This window comes from Ambystoma mexicanum, chromosome 2q (genome assembly GCF_040938575.1).
Source record: "Ambystoma mexicanum isolate Mex_15411 chromosome 2q, UKY_AmexF1_1, whole genome shotgun sequence".
In the NCBI taxonomy this organism is placed as follows: domain Eukaryota; kingdom Metazoa; phylum Chordata; class Amphibia; order Caudata; family Ambystomatidae; genus Ambystoma; species Ambystoma mexicanum.
Window position 1 is genome coordinate 544,965,861 of NC_090924.1, and position 14,549 is coordinate 544,980,409.

Consider the following 14,549-nt stretch of genomic DNA (forward strand, 5'->3'; position numbering starts at 1 on the left):
CCTTCCTTGTAGGATTTCAATTGTGCCATAACTCGCTTCTTTGTAATTGTAACAAATCTTAGAGACTCAGAGAAATTGTTCCCTCCTACTCTGAATGAATTCACTAGGATAAATACTGCTGAACTCTAATCACATTTGCTGAGTGGAAAAATACGTAACTTCCAATGGACATGAAACATTACCTATGTTTCCCATCTAACGCAGTAATGACTCCCAGAATTGCCCTTGAGTTGAAGGGGTGAAAAAATGAAGTCTCAATGCAGCCTCAGTAAAGTTCTGTGCTTGCACCTCCTCCAAACACCACTAATTGTATTTATTATAATCACAATGCTAGTGCTGACTCTAACTTTGGTCACTGTGCATTCATGTGTAATTAGCAGCTGGAACGGGACATCAACCAGAGATTACGCCACGATGACAGGAAATGCAATTGCTTTGCGTCGCAACGGAAAAACAAACGTGCGCCCGCTTACCTTGCTTCCTCGAATCTCTGACGTGAAACGAAACTCCAGACCTCACCTTCTGGGTACGAAGAGCACGTGACTCACAGCGGACTGGGTCTCTTTCTTCCGATAAGAATCTTGCAGAGCGCGCACCAGACTGCCTTCAGTAACGAACCGCTTCCGATGTGAAAACCTGTCAAGATAAGCAAAGGCATTAAAAGAAGTTGATGCACTCGCGCGCGAACCCCTCACTTGCTTTCTTCAGAAACGAACGCGCGCAATCACCTCTTTTATTACACATACTGAGTCATGGAAAGTTAACCCCTGACTACCCAGAGTTTCATGTCATAAGAAAAACAACTTGCCAAAACTGTTAGTTTTAAATCACTGCGCAGCACAGTAATATTTTCAACTCCAAGTGGTACTTAGATTTCAGATTTTGAAGGAGGAGATCTCTTCAGAAATTCTTTCTTACTTTACTGCAGTTTTTTTGTTTAGTGCTGACTCTAGACTTCAGATGAAGGGTCTTCAGGATACAAATATTATTCTAGATGAATCTTAGTCCTCAAATATAGGACGAAACAAAAAACGTGACCAGCTCAAAAGGTTTCTAAAATGAAAGGCAGTTTAGAATGTTGGGATCTGACCATTGTCATCCTGTCACCCAATCAAGACTCCTGCTTCTGCCCTCCATCTTGGCTTGGGTTCCCTCTTGCATTCTGAAAACGGAGGTTAAGGCCCAAACCAATCCAAGAATGTGAATGACAAATAATTAAACATGAAACCTCAAATAAATAAAATGATGGTGCTAAAATAAATAAAAGAAAATAATGTTTATTACCAGTCTATTTACTCTACGACCAGACACTATATCAATATTAAGTTGAACAATTTTCTTTAAATCCCTAATGATCTGCATGCACTCCTAAATACTTCACTCCGGTGACCACCTACAATTCCATGACGCAAGTTCATTCTTATCACATTACCGAAAGTGGGAACATTTCTGTCTTACTCCAGTTGATCTGATCTCCCGACAGCTTCCCCACTTCAAACATTGATTTCAGCATTGGACCACACTCCTCCGGATTTGAGAGTAGTACCGTCATGTCATCTGCGTATGCCTGTGTTTCAATTATTCCCCTCCTATTTGAATCCCATGTACTCTACAACTCTCTCTGATGTATGCTGCTAATGGTTCCAGAGCCAAGTTAAATTATTTTGGGGACAGTGGGCATCCTTTAGTACTCTGTGACACTGGAAATAAATCCAACAATAGCCCATTCACTTTAATCTTCTCTGATGTTTTATGCAATGCAAATTGTTTACTACCCTTGTGAAAATTGGGCCAAATACCATTATTCGTAACGTGTATTCCGGAAACTTCCAATTAACCCTGTCAAACGCCTTCTCTGTGTCAAAGAATGCCACTACCGAAGTTGTTTTCTCCTTATCCAAAGATATTGGTCTCTGGTTGCTACATTGTGTGTGATCTTTACCTGACTTAGGGATCAAAACAATGAATGCTTCCCACATTCTGTTACATAAAAATTCTGTTCTCATAAAATGATACAATAAACAGGTATTTCGCTCATTGGGCTGCATACAACTTATAAAATTCAGCGATCAGTCCATCAGACCATGGGGATTTTCTAGTGTTAAGCTGTTTGACTGCATCTAACACCTCACTGATTTCAATTTCCACATCCATCCTGTTTTTCCTATCAGACAGCAGTGTTGGGAGCATCATTTTCCTAAAGAAATTGTCCAAATCTGTTGCATTTGGAAATACTACTTCCATATATAATTTTGCATAGTAATCTCAAACATTCACACACTTATGAGTTCTTCAATAGTTTTCCCATCATCATCCTCTATACACCTAGTGCTAGCATTCTCCACTATTCCCTTGTTTGGTTGCCAATAATTTACCACTCTTGTCTCCTGCTTCCCAGAATCTGTTTATCATAAAAAATCCCTTTCTCAGCCATTACATCAATCTGGTTGTCATGGATATCTTTCACTTGTTTCATCTCTATTCTCTTTTTTCAGAATTTGTTCTCGCAAATTGCTGTTGTAATACTTTGAGCCTGTCTTCCAACAAACGCATCTCTTCCAAACTTTTCCTTCGAGTATGCACAGATTTACTAATGAATTCTCCTGCCACTGCTTTAAAGCCATCCCATACCATTGATGTGGCGGCTGTTCGCACATTTCCTTTAAAGTAGTCCATAATAAGTGCCTCCATTCATGCAGTTACTCTCAAGTCTTTGAGTATGCCTGCATGTAACCTCCATTTACCCTTTTTAGTCTTTACACCTGTAAGCTTCAATTGACGTTCCACTATGGCATGGTCAGAAATTTTCCATTCTTTTATTTCAATGTTTAGTTACTCTAATCATCCTTTCACTAGTCAGTAAATAATCTATTCTTGAATAAGAAGTGTGTACTGGCAAATAAAATGTATATTCTCTTTCCTTTGAGTGCATTAGCCTTCAGATGTGAACTAAGCTATACTTTTTAAGGAAGCTATTGAATTCCCTACTTATGCCCTTGCCTGAATCTCCATTCCTCTGTTCTATCCATTTTACCATCTAATATACAATTAAAATCCCCGCCCAATACCACGTTATGTCCATACATTGTATGTTGCAGCTTATTTAATGAATCGAAAAAGGGGATGCCTGGTGAACAAGGAGCATAAATGGAACCAATAGTCATCTTTCGATCATACACATCAGCCAAAACAATCCACCCCTCCAATCATTCGCCATCTTCTCTACTTGCATTGCCAGACCTCTTCTAAAAATATGCTCACCACCCTTGCGCCCCCGGCCCCCCTTGACTTTGTTTCATGCAAACTAAATAGTGGACGTGTATATCTTCTTTTAATTATATTCATTACTTGCATGCTATCATTTGGGGTTTGACGCTTCTATATATTTAAGAGCATAATTGGACTTTCTATCCACTTTCCTATGTGTAATTCTTGTACATCTGGGCACTTGTATCCTATTCTTTCACAATGCAATTAATAGTAGCGTCTATCCAAATTAAGAGTCCACCACTCGGTCTACCCCGGGCACCTTTAGTTGCCACGGTATAATAGGGGGCATAGCCCTGTAAATGAATGTGGTTTACCGGCCAATTTTCCTGTGGGCAAATATGAAATCCCCTCATATATTCATTACGTTCCCTATCTACTAGATGTTTAGCAACTCCCACTATATTCCACAAAACTACTTTCAAGCAGGCAGGAGCTTCTGAGTCTAACTAGGCAATGTGGTGCACCGAGTTGGATTCTGCTAAGCCTTATGGCCAAATGCACCGATGCATCCCTACTCCGTGATCTCCAATACTCTGGACATGGGTCCACCGAGGGCGTTCCCACTGCCAGGGCTTTGAGACTATAAAAATTGTAAAAGGAGGTATATAAATGACAAGTACAATACAATAGATGAGATGTACATGTAATATGAATCGTAGAAGCCATTCCCGCGTTCTCAGCAGGTGGAAATAATGGTTCCCGGGAGTTGATAGTCCATCCACTTCTTCAAGCTCTGGATGGTTTGTAATTTGTATGGCTGGACTCTTCTTACTTGTTGGGAATGCAGTCCTATATGTATAGTTGCAAATAGAAATAGTAAATTGAGGGAATGGGTTTGGGGGTATCGCTCAACTGTTCATAGGGGTGGGAAGAATGACTCATGACCCAGATTATAACGGAACACGGATTAGGAATTGTTCTTTAGCCTACAGAGCACAAAGCATGGGCAAGTCTTGCATCTCTGAATTCTGTCTATGTAGTCCTCCTGAGGGTTCTCTTGTGAGGCAAATCTCTTACATCGTAAAAAGTCATCTCGGAAAATCGAGAGATAGCCTCTAGTATTCCTGATCCAAAAGATGCATTTATTTGTCAGGGAAATATTGTTTTCCCAGGAACCCGGAGCCAATTTGGGAACTTTATGCATGTAAATTCAACAGGCCCTTGGTTAAACCCTGTTCTGATTTATTTGTGATGGGTTTTCCTTAAGCCTCATGGATGAATTGGGGAGTAAAGGCCAGGACGATGGGCCTTTGTGGGGCCTGGGCACCCTGTGGATTCCTCTCAATTTAGTAGCCGGATTTTCAAAAAACCATAGGAATTGAATCTGTGGGTCCAGTGCTTATACATCCACTGCCAGTGGCCGGGTGTATCCCACTATTCGAGAGTATATAAAGGGTTGCAAGGATACTATTAAGTGTTGGAGCACCCCAAGCTTACCTCCACAATGAACCGTTTGGAGTGCCCTATGCTGTTCCTATTTGGCCCATCTGAGCAGGATTTGGTTTAACAGGGGGAGCAAGAGTAGGGTTATTACTCGATGAACTGGGCCTTGAATTCATCACTTAAAATGTTCTATTCCCCTCTTAGCTTCGTGATGAGATTTCAATTGGCTCAGCTCACGCGTAATTTCAGTGCACTTACAGGTGTGTGTGTGTGTCCTGAACCAATCACTGGAGTTTCAGGGGCCACGATGTTAAATTATTTAGACGACTATTTGAGGTGGGGATCGAAATTATAGTATCTGTCAGTGTCACAGGATTCTGGTTTCCCTGCGGTCCAAAGCCCCATTCTCCCCCAGGACGCCACCAGCGATCGGTGCTGCCTGGTGCAGAGTGACTGGAATGTTTTATTTTTTAACAACGTTCCTGTTCTGCTGGTCTCAATACTTCCAATTCATCTAATGGATCATCCAAAGACCTATTCCCTTTATTGCTAGTCATAATCCCAGTTTGTCAGTCAGGCAGCTTGGCGGCTTCCCTTCTGCCGTTAGTCTCAGGGGCTGCTATAATAATGGCAGGGTCATCTGATATCCCCTGAGAGAGTGTACCAGCCTAATTAGAGGTGCAGGTCTTCCCCGTGCATCACGTTGCTGATGTTTTCCCGGGGGCCTTTGAATTTAGAGGGTTAATCTGCAATTTCACAATAATTGGCTTCCCTATGGGGGCAGGGCCATGAGGAATCATGAGACCTCTGATTGCATTAAAAACGAGCGTTAAAGTTGGATCAGCATGTACCTTGGACCCATGGCCATTGTACATGGGGGGGTATAGGGGAGACAACCCCCCCACAATTTTAATTGGGGGCATATAATGGCATATTTACCCCCCAGAATCTCGTGTTGTGTACAGACCGTGCTCTGCCACTGTCTGATGCTGCTGCTGCACATAATTCCTGGCTGCCAGTGCCGGGGCAGTTGCTTGCAACTTCACTTGCATGCAAAGATGAAAGTTCTGATTGTGGCGTGCTGCAGCTGGAGCCACAAATCGCCACCATTCGGTACAAACTTGGATTACTCTCACTGTCAGCGATGGTCGTGCATAGCTGCATGCAACTCTACAGAATGATTCTTATGGCCAACAGCCCTCGAGTTTACCAAATGATCGCCGAAGAGGCTGCTGAAGGCACTTGCAGCTCGCTGAACTCTTGGATGGAAAGAAACCTTGCTAACTACCATCGCCTGTACCAAAGAGGACTTGATCACAAATCCTCAGAGTAAAAATCAAAATGGAGGAACTGGACTGGATTACTACATTAGAGCAAGTAGCCAAGAACAAACTCCTGACCCATCTCCCATTGGTTCAACTAAAAAGAAAAGAAACCATGACATATGTCAAGAGATTCCCCAACAAGCACTTAGAAGAACCTTTATGAGAGCCAGGTTAAACCTCCTTCAGACCAGGAAAATCCTGTAGATTCAGTCACAATCGAACTCAAACGAATGTAGGCTTTGCTCGGGAAGCAACCAAGTGGAAACTTTAAAACACCTGATGTCCTGTCCAGCTACAAGTGAAGCCCGAAAGTTCTATCTAGTTCCACTCTTTTTGGACAGCGATCTCCGAGAAAAAGAGCCCTGGTGGTTCCGACTTATCTCTGGGGAAAAAACAGATGGTCCATTGCAGCGACAAAGATCCTGGAGTACGCCATGGGCAAATTGAATTCGACCAACAAGGACCTTAACCAGGAATGAAAACAAGCAAAACACAAGGAAAATCACTAATGGCGCTTGCTGCTTTTACACTCCTTCCTCGACTAAGACCTTCGTCTTCACCTTTTGTAAAAGCCTAAATTGGCTAAATACAAATCCATAAACAAAAAAAAAAAAGTTTTCAAAATCTAAATGTCAGCAGAAAAATAGAATATGCATAAGATTGATCCCAAAGCGACAATCTAAAATCAAATCCATACCGATGTCTGGTGAGAAAGAATCAATATAAATACTAAGATATCCCTCCAATGCAAACTGATGGAAAATCCTGGCTTAAACGTAAACCCTAGAGTTCCTTTTGCCCCATGCTATGGCAACCTACAAACTGATTTCAACAAAGGCTGCGTCTAAATAGGTAGGTTTCCAAAATGCTATTGCATATCTGAATCATACCTGTCCCTGCCTTAGCATAAGTAATAAATAAGAACTTCTAAAGTTCCTGCAGCCTGGGCACAGGAAAAGAAAATGAATCAAGGTTTCATTGCAGAAATTAGAGCGCACAAGGATCCTCAACTCAATTATTCCACATGGCAACTACACTGGCTATGGGTGGGGGGGGTGTACCAAAGTGGAATTTCACATATAGGGCTCTATTGTGTGGGTTAGTAATCAGATCAGTGATGCAGACTTATTTGCCAAGTAGTCTCTTGCCAGCACAGATCTAGTTGAAGAGTCCAGACTGCTGACCATGATCAATTAATCGTACGCAATTTTGATCAACTTTTTGAATCCTTGATTAATGAGTGAAGTATTCGACCACAGATGGACAATGTCCGGGTAGAGCAACATTGATTTTGTGTGTTCACCATGGTGTTGAAGGATCCCCACCCTACCCCCTTTTTGTCCTGTGCCAACGGGTCCTCAAAGAGTTCTGTATATTTTATTAGATACTCGGAGGTCCAGAATCCAGTGCAAGTCTGCTTTTAATGAGATTTCCTCCACTCTACACCCCTGCCCTAGATCAGTCAGCAACATGTACCTCGTTATTTTCGAAAAGGCACCACCCCAACAGCTGACAAAAACTGCAATATTGCAGTGCAGCCCTGTTCGAGTCTCAAGCCGGCTTTGTCAGCTTGCCTCGTCCACTTGTGTTGGATACGAATTGGTGCAGTCCAACTAATGAGGAACTACAAAAGAATTATCTTGGTATTGGGTAACCCACCTTTTAATATAAGCCTGTACTACACAAGTTGGTAGTGTGACCAAGCAGCCAGGCATATTTGAAGAGGGGTAATGTGAGCTGTAGAGCTGTGCAATTGAAATCAGAAAGTACAAGTAGCCAAGTAACACACTTAGTTATTTATAAATATGTATTTGTAATTTGAATAAGCATTCTTTAGAAACTTTACTAGTAACATTCAATTAAAGTTGGGATGCAGTTTTTAAAATACAATGCATGTCGGTAAAGACTTTTCTTATACTAACGCATGTTCCAGCACACAGAGTGACTGCAGTAAAGGTCGGTATTGCACTAACTTCAATTGAACAATTCAGTTATTGAGTTAAGGTAATAAAGGATAGTATACGATTTAGAACATACTTTCAACTGTTTGTAAAACAATTCCTAAAGGGTGGCAGGTAACCAACAATTATTACCTACGAGGGAACAAGTATTGCCTAAGCCAGTAGGTTCAGAGGAGTGCCTTTAGGCAGTCAGGACAGGCAAAGTCAGTGGACCAAGTCAATAGTTCTGATGCACTTCTTCGATTAATTCTTCACAAAGTTAGTAAGTTCAGCAGAAATCACTGTAACTCCAAGTGAGCTACTTTGTAGAGAGCACAGCGAGTTGAAAAACTCATAAAAGCATTTCTCAAAGCAGGAAGCACAATTTATGGCTAAAAGATATACACTCCGAAACATTACAGTACCTGTGATTCCTCCTTGCTACAGCTGGTCAGAGTCTTGTTCCTGGACCTTGGTCGTGGTGACGTAAGGGAGGACGTCTGGCGGGCTCCTGCAGCAGTACTCTGGAGAGGGACTCCCCAGCAATGGATGTCCTTTGTTTCAGCGGCACTTCAGTGTTTTGGTGCATTTTCCTCTGTGTAAATGAAGAACGGAAACTCCAGTTGGAAGAAGCGTGCTCCCTCGGTCCTGGACTCTGGTGAAGGGACTCTGGATCACGAAGATTTGGATGGATTCAGACTTTGCAAAACGATGTACTCGTCAATGGTCACAGGACCCCTGGCATTGGGTTTCTGCAGCTCTGGTGAGGCACAGCAAGTCTGGGGATGTGTCAAATGAAAGTCTTGTCTTGAGGCTAGTTTGTCCCACCAGCCCAAGGTAGGAAGTCGTCCCGTACGGGCCTTCCCACTCGATATGAAAACCGGGTCAGCACAGCTGCATGGCTTCACTGGGCACTTTGCGGTCCAGGAGGGCGTTACTAGTTCCTGTTCAGTCTTCTTGGGATGTTCCTATCCAGTGGTCGACTCTGCCTCTAGTCTCAATGCGATTTCCCATTTTTTTCAGTCTATGCTGTCAATCACACAGCCGGCCAATTAGGACTGGTTTGACTCAGGCACAGCTAGAGACAAATGACAGGGAAGTTTTGGGACCCTCCTTCGCATCCAGCATTTCCAGACACACTGGAGCCTGGGCGGGCTTCAGGGCTGAAGCCCGCCAAAGGCAAAACGCACAAAGGGCTCAAACCTGTTTCATCTAACAGAGTAAAATCCAAGGGAGAACTAACAAAAAAAAAACAGATAATATACGGTCCATTTTGGGAGAAATCGTCATCCATGGGTGCTGTACTGCAGCTGATGGTTCATCCTGTGGTAGAAATGCACACTGGTAGTAAAAATAAACCACTGCTACCAGCCATTTAATGTAAGTTAGTGTAACAAAATATTTTACATTAGAAGTGGGAGAGGGAATTACTAAGTAACCCCCCAGCACTCCACATAGGGTGATGTGTGCTGGTCCCACAAAGAGAAATTTCAGTAAGACAGGGGTCATCTTACTATTCTTGGGAATGGTAGTTCACCCAAGAAATGTACTTCAACATTAAGAGAAGTCCAAGGGACGATTTAGTGGCACTGCACCTAAGATGCTGTTTGTCACTATGTAAAAAGCAGATGCCCATGGAGTTTGTCAGACTACATAAAACAGTAAAACACAAAATCCCAGTCAGGAACAATGCACGAGGGAGTGAGAAAGTCCCAGTCACTCAGGAGGAAATAATCACAAGCCCTAAACCCAGCAAAAGAGCTGGGGGTCTCTAAGGTTGAAGGGAATTTGCACCGAAATGAAAATTCTCCCTAACAACCTGCAATGGCTTTGAAAGTCAATACCATGGTAACAGAAGGTATCGACTTGCTCAATATGGATCCCCTCATTTACTACAGTCTTGGGCTTTTACTCCTTTTAGTTGAGCAAAAAAACATACTCTTCATCTTCCCTATATTGATTTCTAGGCCTAGTTCTTTTTTGCTTTCTTGGAAACTGTTCAATTGATTCTTTACACAAATAGAGGTCTGTGATATAATAAGTCATCTGCATAAAGGAGAATAAGTACTTTTTCTTGGCCAAAGTCAGGGCATCCGTTTGTAGAATACATGGTTCAGTAACAATGTTATCCATCAGGATGCAGAAAACAAAGGGTTGGCGCCAGTACGTGCTCCTGTCTGCCCCCCAACCCCCGAATATTTATTGGATCTGTAACATCTCCCTCCAAATTCCAACGGACACAATCCCTATTAACTCTGTATAGACAAGACAAAAAATGACTTAGGAGCGCCAGGCTGATATTTTCCCCCAGAAGTGACTCCCACAATTTAGCACGAGGGTCCCCATCAAAGGCCGCCTTTAGATCTATTAAGACAGCATAAATGTTCATCTTCCTGAGAATGACATACTAATGAGCAGACAAACTTTGATCTATTGTGCTTAGACCTTGCTGGAATCCGACTTGGTGGTGTTCAATGATATTCCCATTTGCAACCCAGCATAAAAGATAATGTAAAACAGCTTTTGCAAAGATGTTTCCCACCGGAGTCTAGCGAATACAAAGGGTCTTTATGTGCAAGGAACTCAACCCCAGTAGCTCTGCGTAAGGTTTAGCTAATAAAACGCCCCCATCCAGATATGTCCATTTTATCGTGCGACGTGTATTGCCTGAAGTTTCAATGGTGACGTTGCTTGTGTTCTGGGAGTGCACTGTAGCTTTTTGGTCTCTTCCGAATTAGTGAAATGGCTAGAGTGGTAATCGCTCTCAGCGATCGTCAAATACAAAAGATTCAATCAATTGCCAGTCATTCATGTGTTATGGCATAATCATGCCAAATGTTTTCCATGGGCAACAAAAGTTCTCCCGCATGGGGTAGGCATTGATTCACATGCTCATGAATATTCTGCGTTGTCTGGCTGGGAATCCTCGGTAAAGAAAAAATCAGTTTCAGTTTCACTTCTGAACTGTCTTTCTCCTAACAACCAATCCCTGGTCTCTGGGTCATACTGCCCCCAGCCAATGACTGCCCTCTACCTAAGCCCCTACTCTGGCAGCCATCTTCAGATCTTTACTGCACGTTCAAGTGTTGGGAGTCCTCGTGCTACAGCTCTTGAGCTTTTATGGTGTTTGGGGATTTTTTTTCTAAGAGTTCTACTCTATTTTTCCGGCCAATCGAGCCTCAAGCTCCATCCATCCATCTTCCGATTACCGGGGACCTGTTTTTCGGATTCTTGAGCGCCCCTTAAGGGCAATTTTTCATGGAGTTTCTTCTTGGAGGATTCCAGAAGCTTCTTCAATGCCTACCCCGCGTGGAGATGGCCGAGAAGAAGGAAAACCCGATGCCTCTGTTCAGGATTTGTCCAGGATGCGGCCCACGGAACATCTACTTGGACGATGGGCACTCTGTGTGCCTCTACTGCCTGCATTCAGACCAAACGCACGTCGGGGATGACTGCATTTTGCCAGGAGATGGTCCCCTGCACCATGAAGGACCGGCGCAGGCACCTCACCGAGTGGCTCCAGGCCAATTCCCCTGCTACTGGTGAGTCCCGGCAGCATGCCTCCTCCAGCCACAAGAAGAATTCTGAGTGGTCTTCGAAGACCTTTGACGGTGCCCCAGTGTTGGGGGTCCAACAGAAGGCCAAGCACTGCAAGTCTGCGGGTACTGGGAGTGCCATTGCAATGGGCTCCATGGTGACCAGGGCGGGTGCAGCGTCTCTGGCTCCTTTGACCATGAGCCAACGCTCTGGTTCACTGAAGAAGAGGCAGTTGGACCACCTGGTAAGCTTCTGGACAAGCCCTGGATGGACCAGTCAGAGAAGACCAACGGGGAGCGGGACGCTGAACTCCCCCCCCCCCCCCTCACCCTCAAGGTGAATGCCCCTAGCCCGACCAAGTTCGTGCAGGCCCAGATTCACCCAGCGAAGCCTTCCGTTGAAGCCGTGGTGGCGTCCCTAGCGAAGGCTGAGGATGCGGGTTCGCGTGGTACGGTCCCCATGGTGAGAGATTACCTGCCTGCCAGGAGGGAATCGTGGTTTCAGCCCATTGCGAAGAGACTGGAGAAGGTGATGCCCAACATCTCCCCAAAACTGTCACCCCTGGTCGAGAGGAGAGGGGGGGGAATGGTAGTCCTGTAGGGCACAGACATCTCTTGAGGACAAGTGCTCTACTATCCTGCCCATCTTGGAGAAGAAATTTGTCGTGGCCAAGTCCTACAGGAGGGACCCCAACGAGGGACACGTTGAGAGTGGCGACGAGACCAACGAGGAGGAGCAGGCCATAGTGGAGTTGGAGAACCCTACACCACTGCCTCCGTTGCTCCCACTTCCGCCACCTCAGCAACCACTGCAACCCCCGGCGGACATTTCAGTGGACATCCTCCAGGCACGCCACACCTCGTGTTCGGAGATTCGGACGAGGATGCCCCTTCCGCCGACGGAAGATCCTGCAGCGCTGGTAGATCCTGCGGCACCGAGTCATCAGGTGCACCCCCTACCAAGAAGAGGAGAGTGCCCCTTCCACTGCCTTTTCACCCGTCGCTTGCCTCCACCGATGGGGGATAAGGACACGGCAACGACGGGAATGGGCATGGACGACGGGTTAGGAGACAACCCGTCTCCGCCGCCCAGAGCCTCACCGCCCGACGAGATCGGCTCGTTCCATGCCATGATCTCTAGGGCCTGAGACCTGTTTCAGTTGTTTGCCTTCGTCGGCGGGGATGGAAAATCCCAAGGTTCCTTCAAGGGCTTCGGCCGAAGCTCATTGTTTTACCGTCAACCATCTCGCTCTTTGGCCCAGGAGGCCTATATGAGCTGCAGCAAGTCTGGAGGAGGTCGCCGTCCTCTCCAAGGTCCCCCCAAGGCGGTGCTTCTGCAGCGAAGCAAGATTGAACCGGCCGTGGCATCAGGCCCCACTCGTGCACCCCGGTGGGAGGCTGGCTGGCAAACGTCAGCGTGTGGAAGTCTATCTCCACGACCATTAGGTGCTGGAGCTCTGGTCCACGGTCACACCCTGGAATTCCAACGAAGTGTCTGCGCATACCACTCGTGGCCAGGCAGAAAAACCACATCTCTCAGCTTCTGCTGGAGGTGCGGGCCATGCTGAAGAAGGCCGCAGAGTTTACTCTTGGTACTTCCTCGTCATGAAGCAGACGGGCGGTTGGAGGCCCATCCTGGACCTCCGCCATCTGAACAAGTACATCAGATCCCCAAAGTTTCGGATGGTCACCCTTCAGCATATCCTAGTACAGCTGAAGGAAGCGGATTTCCTATCATCTCTGGACTTGGGCCTACTTTCACATTCCCATTCACAAGGGACACCGCAAGTTTCTGCGCTTCGTGGTTCAAGGACAACATTATCAGTTCAAGGCCCTTCCCTTCGGATTGAAGTCAGCGGCAAGGGTTTTCACCAATGCCTGGCGCCAGTGGTGGCGCAGCTGGGTCTAAGACGAGGGTTCCACGTTTACCCCTACCTGGACGACTGGCTCATCCGAGTGAAATCGAGGGAGACCGCCATCGCACACACGGCGGAAACCGTCCAGCTGCGGACAGAGCTGGGGTTCTCAGTGAACTATGCAAAATCTTGCTTGAAGACGCACTGCTTCTGGGGTCCCGACTCAACACTGTCATGCCTGGCATCTCCGTCGGAGGAGAGGATAGCGGCTATCCTCGGGAAGGTATGGCTGTTGGCCCTGAAGATCGCACGTAAATAGACTGGTAATAAACATCATTATTTTCTTTTATTTATTTTAGCACCATCATTTTATTTATTTGAGGTTTCATGTTTAATTATTTGTCATTCACATTCTTGGATTGGTTTGGGCCTTAACCTCAGTTTTCAGAATGCAAGAGGGAACCCAAGCCAAGATGGAGGGCAGAAGCAGGAGTCTTGATTGGGTGACAGGACGACAATGGGCAGATCCCAACATTCTAAACTGCCTTTCATTTTAGAAACCTTTTGAGCTGGTCATGTTTTTTGTTTCGTCCTATATTTGAGGACTAAGATTCATCTAGAATAATATTTGTATCCTGAAGACCCTTCTCAGCATGATGTTGTCATGCATATACCTCATTTGGTGGTGCAGGCTGTGGATGCGGCCACTGCAAGAGTTCCTCGATGCCTGATGGATCGAGTTATCAGGGAGCTTCTCTCTCGACAAGGATTTCCGTCGGGCGATACGGTGGTGGGGAGTCCGCGCACAGACTTCCAGACCCCACCTCATCAGGAGACGGTCACGACAGACTCCTCCCTGGAAAGATGGGGCGCGCACACCGGAAGTCTCCACGCAAGAGGCCTGTGGCTACCGGAGAAGTCGTTGCATATCAACGTACTGGACCTGCGGGCAGTGCTTTGGGCCCTCAAGTCTTTCCTTCCTTCCCTCAAGCGGAAGGTGATACAGGTCTTCACGGACAACACCACCACGATGTTCTACATCTGGAAGCAGGGTGGCACCAGATCCCGAGCGTAGTCCAGAGAGACGCAGGACCGATGGCACTGGGCAGTTGCCCAGGGGATGTTCCTCGTTCCGTTTCATCTGGCAGGAGTGAAGAACACTGTCGCAGACTCCCTCAGGAGGGAGCTGCGCTCTTGCCATGAGTGGGAGCTTTGGCAGGACAAAGTGAATCTTCTGTT